The 21,075-nt window shown below is 41.9% G+C and overlaps 1 protein-coding gene across 2 annotated transcripts in view; it reads right to left on the minus strand.

Moving 5' to 3' along the window:
- Positions 1 to 16,336, minus strand: part of LOC129778824 (uncharacterized) — a 41,928-nt gene extending 25,592 nt beyond the window's left edge. For both annotated transcript variants that reach the window (XM_055785945.1, XM_055785944.1), the window contains exon 1: positions 16,060 to 16,336. The gene's annotated coding sequence lies outside the window, so the exon portion shown is untranslated. The remainder of the gene's footprint in view (positions 1 to 16,059) is intronic.
- Between the last annotated feature and the right edge of the window lie 4,739 nt (positions 16,337 to 21,075).

Consider the following 21,075-nt stretch of genomic DNA (forward strand, 5'->3'; position numbering starts at 1 on the left):
GAAACAGTTTTAATACTGGTCGCGTAAGAGTAAGTGTTACAAATTAAATTAGCAAAGAACATCAATCAGTTATTTTCAATCAAGATTTGAGAACTTCGAACTGTCCTCAGGGATGATAATCTGAGAGAGGGACAGTTTGAGATACAACAGTGGATCTTTATGTAGCAGTGCGTTAGGCTCCTGAAGACGTTTAGAGAATTAAAAAGTCACAGGGGGGTTGTATCCAAGACACGACCGCATAGTTGACGTAGGATTCCGTTAGGCTATCTGCTGCTCTTCGATAATGATTTGGGTCCGTTTTGTCTGGTTGTTAGGTACTGTTTGTTCACTCCACCAGTGTCCATAACCGAGTGATAATGATAAAAGGATGGTGATTAATCATTAGATAGTGCGTATCACGTACCAAAGCCGCCCTCTGTATTCCTGGACGAGATGGCTCCTGTGTGATGTATGGATGAAATAAAGAAAAAGACGGGTCGGGGACATAACCGGAGTGACGTAGGACTATAACAAAGGGGACAGCTTTTGTTAAATATATATTTTAAATATATTGTTTTATTTTCTTCTCCTACGTGAATACCTACCTATCTACCTGAAAAATGGACTAGTTTTATGTTTACTCTTTATGAATATGTTGATGGTTCTGAAAAGAACCTTTGGTGTTGTGTTTTTGTTATCACTCGATATTCCCATCTTGTTCGGTTAGTTATTGCGTTTGCCATTCGCCACAGCTTTCACAGTTGGAAAATTTCTTCCCATCCAGCTTGTGACATATTGTTCAGTAAATTACATTTAATGCGACGTGCCGGAGAAACACTTTGCCACTCACTGAAACTAATTGTTGCCTTGATGAGCGCCGAACCGAAGCTGCTCTGTTCTTGATCCGGGTTTTCTGATTGTCGTGAGCAGCTTTGCAAGCCAACTCGAGCACTCCGACGGCCGAAACTCTATAATCGCTGTTAGGTATACTGGTGCTCCGGCACCAATCCGTTCGGCCTAGTTACCCTTGCGGAGCAATCAGTGAATGCGACCAACAGGGAACTGGAGACCTGCACGGTTCGAGTGAGACTTTGCCTTTCCCTTAACTTGTCCTCCTTTGTTACGTCCACGATGCCGATGCCGTACAACCACACGGGTTTACGGTTTGAAAGAAAATAAGATATTTTTTTGGGGTCCGCGTGTTTTATACTCTAGCGGTACACACTCACAGGATAGAGACAAATCGGCAGACTCAGCCAGAGGGGCGAGTCCAACGAGACGAACGAATGAGCGTTAAAAGGGAGCGATGGCAAAAAAATACATTCATTACGATTTGTTCGCTCGTTGGATTCACATGCAGGTTAAAAAGGGTCCTTTTCAGGATCACAAAATTATCTTCAATCTAAAGAGTTTATTGTTTTGTTGTCACTCGATATCCCCATCTTGTTCGGATAAACCACTCGCCACAGCTTTCACAGTTGGAAAATTTCTTCCCATCCAGCTTTGTGAAATGTTCTACAGTAAATTACATTCAATGCGACGTGCCGAAGCACCACTCAGTGTCGCATTGGAGGCGATTTTAACCTGTAATTGAACATTTGCGATGACAGTGGTACAGTGTCGACTTTCAATGTGGGGTCATAATTTGGATCTCTATATTTACAAAAATGTCCAACTAAATAAGTCGCATTACATGTCCGTCCAATTAGCTAAATGTCGAACTAATTGTAAATTACTGTACTTTCAATCTGGAAACAATTTAAGAATTGGTGAAAATTGAATAATCAGGAAAGTCCCCAACTATCAATAAGCTCAGAACAACTGCCAAATTCACATACTCATCACATCCTGGCAAACAAATGATGAAAAAATCAATTTGTGTTTTATTATTATTTTGGATAATGTTTTAGAAAGCATTGAACTGTATTTCCTAAACTCTTTTTTGGAAGGTTTAATGGCCCTGAAAAGCGCCTTGTTTTATGGAATGGATCCAATTTAGAAAACTTAGTACTCGTGGTTTTGAAAAAAACCATTTCGAACGCCCTCGATGCCGCCTTGTTCTGGATTTGCCACCAAAGCAGTTTGTATAAAGAACAAATTTTTTTCTTCTGCTACCTGATGCCGTTTTGCGATTGCGTTTGCCACTCGCTGCAACTTGATGTCCACCGAACCGAATGTGTTCTGTTCTGAATGCGGGTTTTCTTATCGTCGCGAGCAGCTTTGCCAGCTAACTCGATCACTTCGGCGGCCGAAACTATATAACGCCGGCTAGGTGGACTGGTACACTGGTACTAACGCGCTCGGCCTAGCTACCCTTGCGGGGAACTCCAGATCAACACGAGCGGGATTTTGCCTTTCCCTTCACTTTTCCTCCTTTACCATGTCCAGACATGGCTGCTTGGGTTGGTTTGTTGATGTGTTGTGATGCGAACCGATGTGGTGTACGGTTTGAATGAGAATGATCGTTACGGCAGCGGAGCGGGGTTTTTTAAGCTGACTGGCTGGCTCGAGAATTACGCATGTGTGAGACTGCGACCAATGTTTCGTTCATTTTTTCCCTTTTCCTTTCCAATCGTGCTTCATTGTATATCGCTGCTGCTCTGGTTGCCCGTTTTGGTCGGTACGATTTGAGGAGCACAAAATGGACCAATCAAAAATGGGCACATAGTGCATTTTGACAATGCTTGATATTTCACAATTATTCAATTATTTATCTCAAGAAAAATGAAATGTTATTCGTTATGATAGATGCGTAGATATATTTCCTATCAATTGATGCAAAAACCTTTGCGATCTATTGAGAAATGCTCGAGTTATAAGCTTGCATTTTTCCTACTTGTTCAGTGCCTAGATTTCCATTTCACCCCCTATATCTTCCGGTTAGACGTAGTCCTACGTCAAAAAAGAAAAAAGTGGATCTCGTTCATTCTTACAACGGACGTGGAACGGACAACAACAAGTGGAGAGCAGCAGCAGTGAAAGCGGCTAATATATAGGCGAGCATAGAAGTTGAGCGGTCTAAATGCGAGCTGTGTCTCACATCGAGCTTCTATGGCAACATAAGCAGCGGCAAACAGTAGCAACGGTTGTTGAAACCGGTCTACTACTAGTGGCAGCAGCAAGCATCACGAGCGGATCGTTTCAGGCACGCTCTCTCCGTCAAAAGTGCGAGAACGTTTCTTGGCATCGTGAAAGTGCAGTATCGAATCTGAGCGGCCAACAATTGAGCTGTGTCTCACATAAGTGGCAGTAGCAGCAGCAGCGGCGGTAAACGTCAAGGCTGAACCTCAACAATCGAGCTGTGTCTCGCATCGGTCCACTACTGTTGGCAACAACAAACATCATGAGTAGAGAGTTTCAGGCATGCTCTCTTTCTCTACTGCTGCTGCTGCTGCTACTCAGTCAGATTTCTCATTCTTGTTCGACGCTCAGATCGATAAACATATGTGTTTCTAGTGTGCATTGCTGGTACTCCTGTTCACATCAACCAATACAATTGGATGCGGTTATGGAGGTAAAGGAAACAAAGGATCCGGTTGAGGAAGAGTGTATCGCAAGGTTCCACATGACAACATCCAGTGTATCAAACCCGCTATCCGTGTTTTAGCTCACCGTGATGGTGTCAACGAAACCCTTGCAAACCGACGCACAGAAGCTGAAGATGCCAAAGCCAAGGAAAGCAGCAGCGACTCCGAAAAAACTACCGCTGCCAAAAAGTTAACAACTGCTACATCCGACTGATACCTCACATTAGCACGCAGCAGATTCCGTACAACCCATTTAACCATTCCAGTCCTTTTCAGGACTTTCGATATTTGAAACGCTTTGAAACGAAAGAGTTTAATTTATTGTTTTCCACTTATCATAAAAATGATATAAAACTACGATCAAAAATACTGTTTACTATTATATTTTCTTGTGCAACTAACAGGAAACTTATCACGTCAGAAACATACTTTCCATCAACCAACCTGACTGGATGCGGTAAGGGAGGCGAATGACATATGTATGCATATATATAGCGAAACGGCTCCGGTCATGCCTCAAGGAATTTTCTAAAATAATATTTTGCCGATGCCTTTGCGCGAACTACACGGGCGAGTAGCACCATAATAGCAAATCAAATGTCGAAGTTTGTGATATGGGTGCGTTCATCGCTATTCGGTTCGGCGTCGGTTTAACCCTTTCATTACGGCAGTGTGCTTCGCCGAAGTGCTACCCCTGTACGGAGCACTGCGCCGAAAAGTATGCACATCGCGCTGGTGTGATCGAAAAGCAGTATGAATTTCATGTCGTCTAAAGACGACGCTCGTACACAGAGCTCGTCGCGCGGATGTCGTCTATAGACGACGCTCGTAACGGAAGGGTTAACCATCAATAACTACGCTTGGCAACATTGACATCTGGCAATTTTCATATAAGAATTTTCCACCGCATGTTAAAAGTGGTTTTTCATGTACATAAAAGCGCAGCGTAGTATGTCAACTGCTTCCCGGTTAGAAAATAAATGATCGTTAGAAAATAAATGAGCGACCCGTCCAATTTCAAACGCTTATTGCTCATTCATTTCATGATGGATTGATGAGATGATTGCATCATACGTTGTCGGCACTCCATAATAATTTTTCACATTGAATAAAATAATATATATCATGTAACTAACAATCATTCTTCGCCGATTGCCCGAAGTAACCAGACGAAGGAAAGTCGCGTCCAAGTTCCGTTATCGGTTACCGCGTGATTGTTGTTTTTTGACGTAGGACTACGTCTTTCATTTCTATACCGGGGTGTAAAATCACAGTTTCGAAAACGAAAGCGTTACGCCGGAGACCGAGATTTTGAGCATTAATAGCTCCTAAACAACTGAACGAAATGGTATGATGAACACTTCATTCGAAAGATAAAATGTCTACGCGTTATATACTTGTTACTTTTTGATCCAAAAACTGTTTCAATAGTCTTAAAATTGATTTCAAAACAGGCTATTGAAATCACCAATCGGTATATAAGCGAGCGCCACTCGGAAATCCACTCAGTTCTAATTGAACAACGATTGGAGCATGTTGTCGCTGTTGTGGTGAAGCTCTTCGTTTATCATAAAAGCGCGAATGAACGGTGTCACCAAGAGCCTGTTTGTGCACCTTAGGCCAGAAGGGAATCCATCAGGAGGAGAGTGATGCCGCAAATGGTTCCCCGGGAAGAGATCGGAGCAGCCGCCACACACACACATACACGCGCGGAACTCTTCGTTTGGATGCCATTCAGCATAGAGAAAATTCCGGAAAGATTCAATCGTTGCTGAACAATAATCTGCCAGTTCCCCTGGGAACTGAAAAATACATTCATGCGAAAGAGTTCATTTTAATGTTTTTTGTCCATGTAACACTGCGACCAAATATTTTTCAATTAAGAGCCATTAACAGGTGGTTATCGAGTTAGCATTAACCACTGGTGGGCTTCGAGTATCGAGGAAAATCGGGAAAAATCTAATCGTTGCTGAAAAATAATCTGCCAGTTCCCCTGGGAATTGAAAAATACATTGATGCGAAAGAGTTTATTCTAATGTTTTCTATCCATATGACACTGCAACCAAATACATTTGGTTTTGTGATTTTTCAATCAATCGCAATTAACAGGAAAGCTTCTGAAATTATTCTTCCCCATCAGTAGAAAATTTTCGTATCCAATATTGTATGCGCGCGCAACGGAAAATGTTTCGCATCGCGAAAATTATATAATTTTCAATTGATTATTGCTCAGTCGCCGAAAGTTTCAAACTCAGAGAGTTCATTCCCCTCTAGTTTGCCTTCCAAATTGCCATCGTAAACCACACCTTCTCTTGATTCAATCACGCACAAAAAGCATACTTAAGCGATATTCTGGTGGTGAAACGCATTCATTTTTCGTGACGACATCGACAAGGCAACATCGTTATTGAACGAGCTGGACGAGCTGGACGGCGAGGGATCAAGAGATTCATTACCTGGTCTGACCTGAAACGCATTCAGTTAGTTTGGAATTGTGAGGAAGCGCAGAAAAGCCGATCCATCAGAAGAAGAGAAGACGACCGAGAGAATACCAGCATCGAAAAACGGTTCCGTTTGAGACATCGAAGCGGCCGCCACACACATACACACACATATATACGTACGGAACTTCTTTCGTTTAAATGCCATCCAGCATCGAGAAGATTCCGGAAGAAAATTATCGTTGCTGAAAAATAATCTGCCAGTTCCCATGGGAATTGGAAAACACATTCATGCGAAAGAGTTTATTTAAATGTTTTCTAACCATATAACACTGCGACTAAATACATTTGATTTTGTGATTTTTCAATCACGTGCAATTAACAGGTAGTTATCAAGTTAGCATTAACCACTGGTGGTGGACTTCGAGAAGAATCGAGAAGAATCCGGAAAGATGTCATCGTTACTGCAAAACAATCTGCCAATTCCCCTTGGAATTGAACATTACATTCAAGCGGAAGAGTTTATTTTAATGTTTTCTATCCACAAAGTGCTTCTGCGATCGAATACATTTGGTTTTGTGATTTTTCAATCAAGTGTAATTAATTAGCAGGAAAGCTTCTGAAGATTATTTTCCCCCATCAGTAGGATAATTTCGTATCGAATACAGTTTGCGCGCGCAATGGAAAATGTTTCGCATCGCGAAAATCATATAATATTCAATCAATATTGCTCAGTCGCCGAAAGTTGCAAACTCAAAGAGTTCATTCGCCTCTAGTTTGCCTTCCGTATTGCCATCGTAAACCACACCTACTTTCGATTCAGTCACGGACAAAAAGCATACTTAAGCGATATTCTGAAACGCATTCATTTTTCGTGAGGACATCGACAAGACATCATCGTTACTGAACGAGTTGAACGAGCTGGACGAGCTGGATGGTGAGGGATCAAGTGATTCATTACCTGGCCTGACCTAACCTGAAACGCATTCAGTTTGTTTGGGACTGTGAAGGAGCGCAGAAAAGCCGATCCATCAGAAAGAGAAAAGAAGACGACCGAGAGAATACCAGGTTCCGCTTGAGGCATCGGAGCAATTGCCATACACACACACACGCACATACACGCGCGCAACTCTTTACGTTTGCTGGTTATCGAGAAGAATCCGGAAAGAAGTGATCGTTGCTGAAAAATAATCTGCCAGTTCCCCTTGGTATTGAAAATAACATGCAAGCGAAAGAGTTTATTTTAATGTTTTTTATGTTTTTCTGCGACCAAATACATTTGGTTCTGTTATTTTTCAATCAAGTGCAATTAGCAGGAAAGCTTCTGAAGATTATTCTTCCCCATCAGTAGGATATTTTCATATCCAATATTGGATGCATAAAACCTTGTACCTCCAACGTAACACTCTCGTTTTCGAAGTCCCCCAAATATTCATTTATTCTTTCATTCAGAATGGATTCAGATTCAACTTCAAACAAATGATCACTAAATCAACGATAGTCCTACGTGACCATTGCGGTTATACCATAGATATAACCCACTTCCTGTTTTTTTGCCGCTGAAGAGTTCAATTCGCTATCTGGATAGTGAGTGAAGTGCCCTGCCTGCAAGTGGATAGAGGCTTTCATCCTCGGAAAGCCAAGCATTGGTTTTTGTTTTGTCGCTGCTTCGCCGACATTGGAGATTTCGCCGAGTCATCGTGCCAACAGTGACAGTGCGGGTAAGCTTTCACCGACGACTGTGTGTAGTGGTGTCGTAGGCACATTCCCACCACCAACGAGCTTTCAGCACGCTCCCGTTCATCTGCACTGGAGTGCGTTCATAGGTGAATAAGATTGAATATAGTGAGAGAAAATATTTATTAATTATAAGTTTTTTTTGTTTGTTTTTGTGAATTATTATTATTGTGAAATATTATTTAAAAAAAATACTTAGAATATAAGTGCCAATTTTAAAATGGCAGAGGGTGGGGGACCTTCGGATATGGAGGTCTCTGACTCTAGTTCCCTCCTAAGTGATGAAAAAAAGTCACTCAAACGCGTACCAAATACGGAAGATACTTCTTCTGGGGACGAGTCAGCTAACCCTACCAAGCCTCCCTCCAAAAAACTAGCAAATCTCCCATCTGCCCTTAACGATCCCACTCTACCTTCAACCTCGTCTTCTCCCTCTGTTCTTCCCGCTCCTTCTCAACCTTCGCCTTCCCACTCTCAATCCCCGTCCTCGCCTTCCCCCCCTGTTATTCCCACTCCTGTTATTCCCACTCTATCCAGAAGATGCGCCCGGAACTGGTCCCTGGGTTGTTTTCTTCAGGCCTAAGCCAAATGGAAAGGCGTTGAGAGTCATGCAGATCGCGAAAGATCTGGCAAGGTATACCTCCGTTTCGGAAATTTCGAAGGTTAGATCAAACAAATTGCGAGTTGTCGTGAATGATCGAAAAGACGCAAACAAGATTGTTGTCGATCAGCATTTTACAATTGAGTATCGGGTCTACATTCCCTCTCACATAGTCGAAATTGAGGGTGTGATAACCGAAACGGGCTTGACGTGCGAATACATTACGAGTGAAGGTACCGGCCGTTTTAAAAAACTGCCCTCGACGACTGTTAAGATCTTGGGTTGCCGCCAGCTCGGAACAGTCTCCCATGAAAGAGAAGAAAAGAAATTTACGCCGTCCAACTCGTTTCGATTCACCTTCGCTGGTTCAGCTCTCCCTGACTACGTGATGGTAGATAAATTGAGGTTAGCCGTGCGACTTTTTATTCCAAAGCCAATGACTTGTCTAAAGTGCAAGTCAGTTGGTCACACGGCTGCTTATTGTGCCAATAAAGAACGACGTGCCACTTGCGGAGAACAACATGAGGGGAAATCCTGCAGTGCGACTGAGCATAAGTGTCCATATTGCGGGGGATCCCCACACGTGCTCTCAGCTTGTGAAACATACAAGGCTCGCTGGGAGAAACAGAAGCGCTCTTTGAGGGAACGCTCTAAACGCACTTTCGCAGAAATTTTGAAGGGCGCTTCTCCACTGGCTCAAGAACAACAACCAATCAATACACACAATGTCTTCGCTACGTTGCTAGTTGACGAAATGGAAGCGGATACAGCTAACGGGGGTACGCCGTTTATTTCTCAAGGGAATCCCCGGCGCAAAAATGTGACCACTCCCAAAGTTCAAGGACAAGCCCCTCCGGTGATACCCCCTGTTAGCTTGCCCAAAAAATCGAGTGCAGCGGATAAGCAAAATCAGGTCCCTCCTGGCCTCCGTGGTAATAGTTCACCTTCGAACGACCCAGCACTCGAGGGGACATCAAAAACCCCAACTGTCCCTGTTTTTCCGTCAAGTTCAACTTCCCAATCGGGATTTATAAAGTTGTCTGACCTTGTGGATCAAATCTTCACGTGTTTTAATGTTTCCGACTCCATCAGAACCATTGTCACCGCAATGCTTCCAGTATTAAAGACAATTTTGCAGCAATTGATGCAAACATGGCCCCTCCTTGCAATGCTTATCTCTCTTGATGTCTAATTTAAATAGAGAGGTCGGAGATATCACTGTTTTACAGTGGAATTATCGTAGTCTTATCCCTAAATTGGATACATTCAAATTTCTAATTCATAAATTCAATTGTGATGTTTTTGCTCTATCCGAAACCTGTCTCTCTTCTCAAAATGATCTCTCTTTCCACGATTTTAATATAATACGCTTGGACCGCGATGACAGATACGGAGGGGTACTATTGGGGATCAATAAGTGTCACTCATTTTTTAGAATTGACCTTCCACCTATTGGGGGGATCGAAGCTGTTGCTTGTCATGCAAACATCAGAGGCAAAGACCTCTGTATAGTCAGCTTGTATTGGCCTCCGAGAGCTGCGGTTAGCCGCAAGCAACTTGTTGACATGTGCTCACTCCTTCCTGAGCCACGATTGATCTTGGGAGACTTCAACTCTCACGGAACTGCCTGGGGGGAACCGTACGACGATAATCGTTCATCGTTGATATATGACCTTTGTAACAGCTTCAATATGACCGTTTTGAACACTGGGGAAACAACACGTGTACCTAAACCTCCTGCTAAACCAAGTGCTCTTGACCTCTCGCTTTGCTCGAATACACTATCGTTAGATTGCAAGTGGAATGTAATCCAGGACCCCAACGGTAGTGATCACTTGCCAATCAAAATTTCTATCACCAATGGGTTGAATTCTTCTGAATCAATAAACATGGCATACGACCTCACAAGACACATTGACTGGAAAAAATATGCGGACGCGATTACTCTAGCCATCAATTCCAGAGATGGTTTACCTCCATTGGAGGAGTATAACTTCTTTTCTCGTTTGATCTATGACAGCGCGGTTCGCGCTCAAACGAAACCCATCCCAGGTTCCACTATTCGTCGAAGACCTCCCAATCCATGGTGGGATGGCCAGTGTTCCAAGCTTTATGGAGATAAATCGAATGCATTTAAAGCTTTTCGGAAACGTGGAACCATTGAGAATTTTCAAACGTATTTGGACCTTGAAAATCAATTTAAAAACTTGATCAAAGGGAAAAAACGTGCTTATTGGCGAAATTTCGTGGGAGGTTTATCACGAGAAACGTCAATGAAAAAATTATGGAAAGTGGCTCGAAACATGAGAAATCGCTCTTCATCCAATGAAAGCGAGGAATATTCACATCGATGGATTTTTAATTTTGCACGAAAGGTTTGTCCCGATTCCGCTCCAGTGCAAAGAATTATTCGAGATATACCACAAGATAGGTGCGATCTTGATTCCGAGTTTTCGATGGTAGAATTCTCTCTTGCTCTCCTTTCATGTAACAATTCTGCTCCGGGATCGGATAGAATTAAGTTCAACTTGCTGAAAAATCTCCCTGATGTGGCGAAACATCGCTTGTTGAACTTATTCAATCGATTTCTGGAGCATAATATTGTTCCAGATGATTGGAGACAAGTACGAGTTATAGCTATTCAAAAACCCGGAAAACCCGCGTCCGACTTCAATTCGTACCGCCCAATAGCAATGCTGTCTTGTATACGGAAATTGTTGGAGAAAATTATCTTGTTTCGCCTTGATCGATGGGTTGAAACGAATGGCCTACTCTCAGATACACAATATGTGTTCCGCAGGGGCAAGGGGACGAATGATTGTCTTGCGTTGCTTTCTTCAGAAATTCAAATGGCTTACGCCGAAAAAAAACAAATGGCTTCAGTATTCTTGGACATAAAGGGGGCCTTTGATTCTGTTTCAATAGAGGTTTTGTCAGACAAATTACAATCTCGGGGTCTGCCGCCTCTATTGAATAATATGTTATATAACTTGCTTTGTGAGAAACATTTGAACTTTTCTCACGGAGATTCGGCAGTAAGTCGGGTCTCTTACATGGGACTCCCCCAGGGCTCATGTTTAAGCCCCCTTTTGTACAACTTCTACGTAAGCGACATTGACAATTGCCTTACACAAAATTGCAGCCTAAGACAACTTGCAGATGATGGAGTGGTGTCTGTCGTAGGATCAAACGAATCCGACCTGCAAGAATCCTTACAAGATACTTTGAACAATTTTTCAACCTGGGCCATTGGGCTAGGGATCGAATTCTCCACGGAGAAAACAGAGATGGTGGTTTTTTCTAGGAAGCATAAACCAGCAAAACCAAAGCTTCAACTTTTGGGTAAACCGATCACTCATGCTATGTCATTCAAGTATCTTGGGGTCTGGTTCGACTCTAAATGTACTTGGGGGGCCCATATTAGGTATCTGAGTAAAAAATGTCAACAAAGAATAAACTTTCTCCGTACAATTACCGGCACCTGGTGGGGAGCCCATCCCGAAGATCTTATAATGTTGTATCGAACAACTATTCTCTCAGTGATGGAGTATGGCAGTTTCTGTTTTCAATCAGCTGCCAAAACACACTTCATTAAACTCGAGCGAATTCAGTATCTTTGTCTCCGTATTGCGTTGGGATGAATGCCCTCAACGCATACCATGAGTCTCGAGGTTTTGGCAGGCCTACTCCCACTAAAAGATCGCTTCAATTTATTATCTCTTCGGTTCCTCATCCGGTGTAAGGTTATGAACCCATTGGTGATCGGAAATTTTGAGCAGCTGATCGAGCTAAATTTTCATTCTGGATTCATGCGCTCATATCATGAATTCGTCTCCATGCAGGTTAATCCTTCTTCGTATATTCCCAACCGTGTTTGTTTTCCTGACTACATCAATTCCTCTGTGCATTTTGATCTGTCCATGAAGCAGGATATCCATGGAACATCAGACTATCTTCGATCGAGGATCGTTCCAACGATCTTCGATGGAAAGTATGGGGATATCAATTGTGATAATATGTACTTTACTGATGGGTCCTCTATGAATGAGTCCACAGGATTTGGAGTGTTCAACGAATTTTTTAGCACCTCACACAGTCTTCAGAATCCTTGCTCAGTGTATATTGCTGAATTGGCAGCGATACACTGGGCGCTGGACAGCGTCGCCTCACGACCTGTTGAACACTATTACATTGTAACGGATAGTCTTAGCTCTGTCGAAGCTATCCGTTCAGTGAGGCCGGAAAAGCACTCGCCGTACTTCCTTGAGAGAATACGAGAAATTTTGAGTGCTTTATCCAGACGCTGTTATGTCATTACCTTTGTCTGGGTCCCTTCACATTGCTCAATTCCGGGTAATGAGAGGGCTGACTCATTAGCAAAGGTAGGTGCAATTGAAGGCGATATTTATCAGCGTCAAATCGCCTTCAATGAATTTTATTCTTTAGTCCGCAAAAATACCATAGTTAACTGGCAACGCAAATGGAACGAAGATGAATTGGGCCGGTGGCTCCACTCGATTATCCCTAAGGTTAGCCTCAAACCATGGTTCAAAAGTCTGGACTTGAGTCGGGACTTTATTCGCACCTTCTCCCGACTCATGTCCAATCACTGTTCGTTAGATGCGCTACTCTTTCGTATTAATCTTGCCGACAACAATCTTTGTGTTTGTGGCCAAGGTTACCACGACATCGAGCACGTTGTTTGGTCGTGCGAGCTGTATCTTGTCGCCAGATCGAATTTAGTAGTCACCCTTCGGGCCCGAGGAAGGCAGTCCATGATGCCGGTGAGAGACGTGTTGGCTCGGTTAGACCTTGATTACATGTCCCAAATATATGTATTCCTTAAAGCTATCGATCTTCGTGTGTGATTGTCCTTACACCCTTAGTTTTTCCTTTTCCTTTTCCTTTGTGAGAGATCGGATCCCTTCTTAAGAATAAGATGAAATGTAAATACATATTAAATATAAGATAGGTTTAAGAAATGAGTGTGATGAGCTTGATTGAGAGTGTGATTGAGAGTGTGAGTGTGATCATTGTCAATATATCCTCATATCCCCTCCTTTTCCTGAAGAAAATATGTCACCCTTCTAAACTCGAGTCGACCGCGAGTAATCGGTTTCCTATATTATTAACATTAGAATTAAGGAAAAATGTTTATATACTAGTAACAATACAGTAAGGAGTTCGGCTCCTTTAAACCTATGTAACTGAGCCTGTAAAAATAAACGATTTAAATAAAAAAAATAAAAAAAATGTAACTAACAATCGAACAATTAAAAAATCTCAACCACTATCCAAACAGACGATACCTAGGCCTGATTGTTTGTAATTGACGTCATTTCTTTTTTGCGCCCGATTCGTTCATTCACCGGCAAGCTGCATGACAATCGAGTAGGAGGCGCCTACTTCACACATACCAAATGATATAAAAGGAAGGAGCATTCGTGGATTTTATTCATTTTTACAACGGACGTGGAACGGACAACAGTGGAGAGCAGCAGCAGTGGACGCGGCTAATATATAGACGAGCATCGAATCTGTGTGGTCAATAGGCTAGCTGTGCCTCACATCAAGCTTCTATGGCAGTATAAGCAGCGGCAAACTACTACTACTACTACTACTACTAGTGGCAGCAGCAAGAATCGCGAGCGGAGCATTTCGGGCACGCTCTCAGAAGTGCGAGCACACGCTTCTTGGAATCGTGAAAGTGCAGCAGTGAACTTCAAGACATCGAAGCATCGAATCTGAGCGGCCAACAATTGAGCTGTGTCTCATATCGAACTTAAGTGGCAGTAGCAGCAGCAGCGGCGGTAAACATCGAGGCCTAACATCAACAATCGAGCTGTGTCCCGCATCGGTTCAGTACTGATGGCAACAGCAAACATCATGAGCAGAAAATTTCAGGCATGTTCTCTCTTTCTGCTGATGCTGCTGCTCAGTCAGATTTCTCATTTTGTTCGACGCTCAGATCGGTAAACATATATGTTTATAGTATTTTAAGTGTGGTCAAATCAGATCAACATCAACCAACATGACCTCATGCGGCAAGGAAGGCAAAGGAGGATCGAAGCGTATCGCAAGGTTCTACATGACAATATCCAGTGTATCAAACTCGCTATTCGCCGTTTAGCTCGACGTGATGGTGTCAACGAAAACCACCAAAATAAAAACAGAAATAAGCAGCAGCGGCTCCGAAAAAGCTACCGCTGCCAAAAAACAAAAAATACCGAACAACCAAACCAAACGGCCCTTTTCAGTGCCATCAGACCATTATCAATAAGTTTAACAATATATTTTTTCAAACATCCAAAATCAGCATGCGACAGATAGCCTAACGTAATCCTACGTCAACTATGCGGTCGTGTTTCGGACACAACCTTCTGTGATTTTTTTTTTGCATAGAATCGTTACTGACGATGAAAAGTGAGTCTATTACGACAATTCCGAACGTCGGGCAACGTATGGATACCCCGGCCATGCATCAACATCGACGGCTGCGTGGAATATTCACGGCCAGAAGGTTATGCTGTCTATTTGTTGGGACAAGCTGGGTGTGGTGTAATATGAGCTGCTAAAACCGAATGAAACCATTACTGAGAACCTCTACCGACGACAATTGATGCGTTTAAGCCGTGCACTGAAGGAAAAACGGCCACAATACGAGCAAAGACACGATAAAGTTATTTTGCAGCACGGCAATGCTCGGCCGCATGTCGCGAGTCCGGTCAAAACATACTTGGAAACGCTGAAATAGGAGATCCTATCCCGTCCGCCGTATTCTCCAGACATTGCTCAGTCCGATCACTACATTTTTCGATCGATGCAACATGGCCTGGTTGACCAGCACTTCTCCAATTTTGATGAAGTCAAAAATTGAATCGATTTGTGGTTAGCCGACAAACTGGCCGATTATTTCCGCAAATGGATCCGTGAATTGCCAGAAAGATGGGAAGAAGTTTTAACTAGCGATGGGCAATACTTTGAATATTAAATTTGTAATCATTTTTGCAGAATAAAACATTAATTTTTGAAAAAAAAACCGTGAAACTTTCCGTTACTCCTATTATAAAAATGAGATATGGAACTAAACATTGCCCTAATAAAAGAATGTAATGGAGTCGCTACAAATTTTCTATGATGTTCAAGTATTCACAATCACTGAGATTTTCTATGGAGATGAAAAAAAGGGAAAATATACTTAGAAAAATATGCTGCCGATAACGAAGAACAAAAAAAGATATTTGCTTGTGCCTTGAGCCAAATGCGACCCTTCAGACAAGATAACCTCCAGAAGATGCACGAAATGAATACAACTTTTTCCACGAACCATACTACCTCACGCTAGGATTAACATCGAATGCAGTTGTTGCTGTAGAAAGATGGTATAACTAAAGTCACATCTAGTTGGTAATCCTACATACAAGGTGACAAAAGCGCTCTTGGGGCACAACTGATTCTTCTGCAGAATTCCAGTACTATTTACAACAGTAAATAGCTTCAATTAGTCTTTCCACCAGTTCCAGCGGCATGCACTTTTACCCTTCAATGTAGGACTCGGAAACACAAGACTGATGGGTACGTAAGATATTCCTCGGAATTTGAAAATCCCACACGTTCAAGTTATCATACGTTTCTGTGATTTTCCCTCACATTTCTCTAGTAGCACACTTCACCGAATATCAACAACCGGACCATACAATGCCACTCTGTATACAGGCCAACATATGTATAAATCATAAAATTGTTGCAATTGTAATCAAAAAAGCGCTCATACCGAGGTGACACCCATCCAATTATTCTGAATTATCATTCCATGCCCTTGAGAATAGCATCGATGCAACATTCAAAACGATACCGGGCTGGGGCTTTCCACAGTTCACATCACTTCGTATCTATTCCGAAATCTTCTTCTTTGTTAACGCACTATTATGTTTCAGGACTTTGTTGCTATCTTTTAACTGCGAGGGCAAGGAGATGAACGATTTTTATCTATCTTGCATCGAAACAGGATCTGATCTGTTTCGGTTGAAACCTACAAACGTTTTGAGCTCTCACGGCGAACTGAAATGAAGATGTGCAAATCAAGGCTTAATATAAAGGATGCGATATGCTACAGGCTCCATCCTGGCTCTCTCTCTCGTTGGGAGGACGATTTCAAAACAGAGAGCATCTGTGATCGCGCTTTTTTCGCCAACTCTCTCGGGTCTGTATCGCAGCGTGATAAACAAAGAACCGAACAGCGCGACTCACGTGTTTTCCACGATTATCATATTGAAGTTTCACTAGTCAGACAAATATCGGGGAGTTTGTTCCCATTTTATCACCATCCACTTTCAAGTGATAACTGAAATCAACTTATCACTCTCTTCGTTCTCTTAGAACATGCGCTTTTCCGATGTTATGCTATGAGTTTTCCTTTTTTGCTTTGATTTCAAGTACTGTCTGATGCTCTCCGCAATCACATTGTGCAGTTTTGTCATGAAACTGCGCCAAGAAAATCGCTGCTGCCTTCCCAAAGATTTCAGTCGGTGTAAACGAGTTCGGAATATTGCAAACGTAAGAGGAAAAAGGAAAAACAAATGACTTTATTATTACGCGTTAAATCTGATGCCTTGCAACATAATGTCATATCGAGCTCTAGTTTTGATGATAACCTAATTATACACGACAATATGCCATGCCATCCTCAATCATATAATTTATGGATTTCTTATGGTTTCGACATTTCCGTCTCACCTTCTTCTAACCCAATTTAGTGATGAAAATTTTGCTTTGATCCGGAGCTTGTTATATGTGCACTTTAAAACTTCACCGACAGCGGAAATGTATTGGTATCCGGCGAAAGGAAATTAGTTTCCTTCAGTCCCACCAGACTTTTCGTTCGTGGCGGAAAACAGTTAACTGCCTCGGCGTTTGTGTTCGCTTTGCGGCGTTGGATTGTGGGTTTTGTTTAACTCGATTGCGGTTTTGGTTTTATATTTATGGGGCCAACAGAAACTGTATTTACTCGACTTGAAATGATTTCCTAGATGCTGTTCAATTGATGGCGAATAAACCAGATTTATCCGATGGAATGATTCGAGCAGACCGGTGGGGGTGACTTTAACAAACCGATATCAACAAAGCCATGATTCATATTTGACGTGAAGTGTCAATGTTTTGACTCATTACGATCACATATTCTACAAAAATCACCAATTGATGAATTATCCGATAGTTTAATTCGTTTGATGCCAGTCAATTACTTTTGTTGAACTATAATGCTTTTTTTTCAATTCCTCTCAAATCATCCAATTGTTAGTTAGTAATTTTTTAAATTTTGAATAGGATTAATACAACTGGCAGAATAAAAAGCGCAGTGGGAATAGTTCGATCGGTCATTGATATGAAATTTCATGAAGCAACCAACATTAAAGTTCCAAATTTAAATTTTATTTGCTATAATTAATCGTATCACTCACCTTACTTGAAATATAAAAATGCCCCCGACTTGCATATATTTGCAATGTCGATTTCCCTCGGGAACCTTGGTTTTGATGTCTCTGTTAGGGAACACATTTCGGTGGGAACAAAAACTCCCCCTACTTCCATGTATTTGCAATTTCGATTTCCTCCAGGCAGCTTGGTTTTGATGTCTCTGTTAGGGAACACATATCGGTAGGAACAAAAGTTCCCCCTACTTTCATGTATTTGCAATGTCGATTTCTCCCTGGCAGCTTGGTTTTGATGTCTCTGTTAGGGAACACATATCGGTAGGAACAAAAGTTCCCCCTACTTTCATGTATTTGCAATGTCGATTTCTCCCTGGCAGCTTGGTTTTGATGTCTCCGTTAGGGTACCGTCAATTCATGACATATATTATTTAACTCAATAAAAAAAAATTTTACGGAGTGCCGAAATCGGTTGACACAAAAATTTCATTAATCCATCATGAAATGACTGAGCAATAAGTGTTTGAAATTGGACAATTTTCACGATGTGCTCGATTTTCGATTTTCAATTTGTACCCCAATATGTTCCCGAAAGACGTAATCCTACGTCAAAAAATTCGGCACATTTCGTTCAAAAAGCTTCGTCAGATTCATTGAAAATATTAAAACAGACGAGGGTCGTTCAAAAAATAAGTGTTCAGTGCCTCAGAAATCGCGGAAAAATTTATTAGGACAAAAAACAAGGTGATTTTCGTAATCTACGTTTTATTTTATATTTTTCTACATAATCGCCGTAACGTTCGAGGCATTTTTCATAGCGTGGCACGACTTTTCCTATTCCGAGCGCGAAGTGCGTAGCGTCCAACTTTTTGAAGTACGATGTAACTTCGTCACGAATTTCTTCAGTGTTATCGAATCGTGGACCGCCGAACGCCTGTTTCATCACCGGGAATAAGTGACAGTCGCTAGGGGTGAGGTCTGGGAAGTAAGGAGGATGCTCGAACACAGTCCATTTGAATGTTCGACGTAGAACTACGTCTTTCATTAAGGGTGCCAAATCATGAAACAGGTCACGTTTTTATGAAATAAAGTTAACGTTAAAAACTATTTTTGCCGCGAACGGATTTTGGCGATTTACATACCAAACGAAGCGGAAGATCCCTAAGATTTGATTGATATTATATAAATCACAATTCCCTGGTGTGTAAAGGGTTAAAATGTATGAAAATTATAAGCGTTCCCATTTTCCCATACATTTGTTCTGTCCATTTGTGTGCTTTCCCGAACAGAACTGTCAATAACGAGTGACTAATCGACGACCAACGGAGGGGAAATCGTAGGATTGAAAGTCTCCGTGAACAAAAGAAAAGTAGAAGAATGAAGGGGAATACTTGCCTAGAGTATAAACAGTGGATCTCGCTGAGGCAAACTTTCATTCGGCATCGGACTGTTAAGCAATCTAGTTCACTTTGCTTTCGCTGCGCTTCGATTTCGCTGCGCTAATTACCCCACCAGCGGTAATCCAACTTGGATATGGTCGTTTGGTTTTGACGTAGGACTACGTCTAACCGGAAGATATAGGGGGTAAAATGGAAATCTAGGCACTGAACAAGTAGGAAAAAATGCAAGATTTGGAACGCTTATAACTCGAGCATTTCTCAATAGATCGCAAAGGTTTTTGCATCAATTGATAGGAAATATATCTACGCATCTATCATAACGAATAACATTTCATTTTTCTTGAGATAAATAATTGAATAATTGTGAAATATCAAGCATTGTCCAAATACACTATGTGCCCATTTTTGATTGGTCCATTTTGTGCTCCTCAAATCGTACCGACCAAAATGGGCAACCAGAGCAGCAGCGAAATAGAATGAAGCACGATTGGAAAGGAAAAAGAAAAAAAAATGAGGGAAACATTGGTCGCAGTCTCACAATTCTCGAGCCAGCCAGTCAGCTTAAAAATCCCCTCTCCGCTGCCGTAACGATCATTCTCATCCGAACCGTACACCACATCGTTTCGCATCACCTCACACCAACAAACCAACACAAGCAGCCATGTCTGGACATGACAAAGGAGGAAAAGTGAAGGGAAAGGCAAAATCCCGCTCGAACCGTGGTGGTCTGCAATTTCCCGTAGGTGTCTCCGCCAATTGCATCGGAAAAGGTAGCTAGGTCGAGCGCGTTAGTACCTGTGTACCAGTCCACCTAGCCGGCGTTATATAGTTTCGGCCGCCGGAGTGATCGAGTTAGCTGGCAAAGCTGCTCGCGACGATAAGAAAACCTGCATTCGGAACATAACACATTCGGTTCGGCGGACATCAAGACAACAGACAGTTGCAGCGAATGGCGAGTGGCAAACGCAATCGCAAAACGGCATCAGGTAGCAGAAGAAAAAAGTTTGTTCTTTATACAAACTGCTTTGGCGGCAAATCCAGAACAAGGCGGCATCGAGGGCGTTCGAAATGGTTTTTTTCAAAACCACGAGTACTAAGTTTTCTAAATTGGAACCATTCCATAAAACAAGGCGCTTTTCAGGGCCATTAAACCTTCCAAAAAAGAGTTTAGGAAATAAAGTTCAATGCTTTCTAAAACATTATCCAAAATAATAATAAAACACAAATTGATGTTTTCATAATTTGTTTGCCAGGATTTGATGAGTATGTGAATTTGGCAGTTGTTCTGAGCTTATTGATAGTTGGGGACTTTCCTGATTATTCAATTTTCACCAATTCTTAAATTGTTTCCAGATTGAAAGTACAGTAATCTACAATTAGTTCGACATTTAACTAATTGGACGGACATGTAATGCGACTTATTTAGTTGGACATTTTTGTAAACATAGAGATCCAAATTATGACCCCACATTGAAAGTCGACACTGTACCACTGTCATCGTAAATGTTCAATTACAGGTTGAAATCGCCTCCAATGCGACACTGAGTGGTGCTTCGGCACGTCGCATTAAATATACTTTACTGTAAAATATGTCACTAGCTGGATGGGAAGAAATTTTCCAACTGTGAAAGCTGTGGCGAGTGGCAAATGCAATCGCTAAACAGAAAGGTTTAGCCGAACAAGATGGGGATATCGAGTGATAACAAAACAATAAACTCTTTAGACTTTTTTTTGTGATCCTGAAAAGGACCCTTTTTAGTCTGTATGTGAATCCAACGAGCGAAAAAATCGTAATGAATGTATTTTTTTGCCATCGCTCCCTTTTAACGCTCATTCGTTCGTCTCGTTGGACCCGCCCCTTTGGCTGAGTCTGCCGATTTGTCTCTATCCTGTGAGTGTGTACCGCTAGAGTATAAAACACGCGGACCCCAAAAAAATATCTTATTTTCTTTCAAACCG

The sequence above is a fragment of the Toxorhynchites rutilus genome, chromosome 3, assembly GCF_029784135.1.
Source record: "Toxorhynchites rutilus septentrionalis strain SRP chromosome 3, ASM2978413v1, whole genome shotgun sequence".
NCBI classification, from domain to species: domain Eukaryota; kingdom Metazoa; phylum Arthropoda; class Insecta; order Diptera; family Culicidae; genus Toxorhynchites; species Toxorhynchites rutilus.